The sequence below is a fragment of the Buceros rhinoceros genome, unplaced genomic scaffold (genome assembly GCF_000710305.1).
Source record: "Buceros rhinoceros silvestris isolate BGI_N320 unplaced genomic scaffold, ASM71030v1 scaffold19962, whole genome shotgun sequence".
Lineage (NCBI taxonomy): Eukaryota > Metazoa > Chordata > Aves > Bucerotiformes > Bucerotidae > Buceros > Buceros rhinoceros.
In genome coordinates this window covers 25,983-26,449 of record NW_010397383.1, presented here as the reverse complement: position 1 = coordinate 26,449, position 467 = coordinate 25,983, and positions in this window count along the sequence as shown.

Sequence of the window (467 nt, the reverse complement as noted above, 5' to 3'; positions counted from 1 at the left end):
ATACAGCAAACCTGCAGCTCCTGCCATCTGAAAATGCACAGGCACGGTGTAAGGGGAGCAGCACCGGCAGGCCAGGAGGCACCCAGCGGTGCGGGAAGGCTGCGTGACTCCTCTGCTGCCGCTGGTGACAGGGATGATAGTTCTCCCGCTCCTGTAGCTGATGGTCTGTGCTGGTTCAGCCCTTCAGCTGGAGGGAACGCAGGTTTCCTCTCGTCTGCACCTTCTCTGTCCCTAAACACCTCCAGAGTCTGCTGGGCTGCTTTTCTCTCAGGGTACATGTGAGAGTGTTCTAATGGCAACGTGTAGAACCAGTCCCCCAAACCAGAGCGAGCAGAATCCACAGGTGATTTAAAGTGTGAAAGAGGTTCCTGTTGATATAAGATCCACAGGTCTCAGGTCTATGTATAATGATGTCCCTCTACCCCTTTTTTCCTCGCGTCTCGTGCAGCCTAAAGTAGCATTCCGAG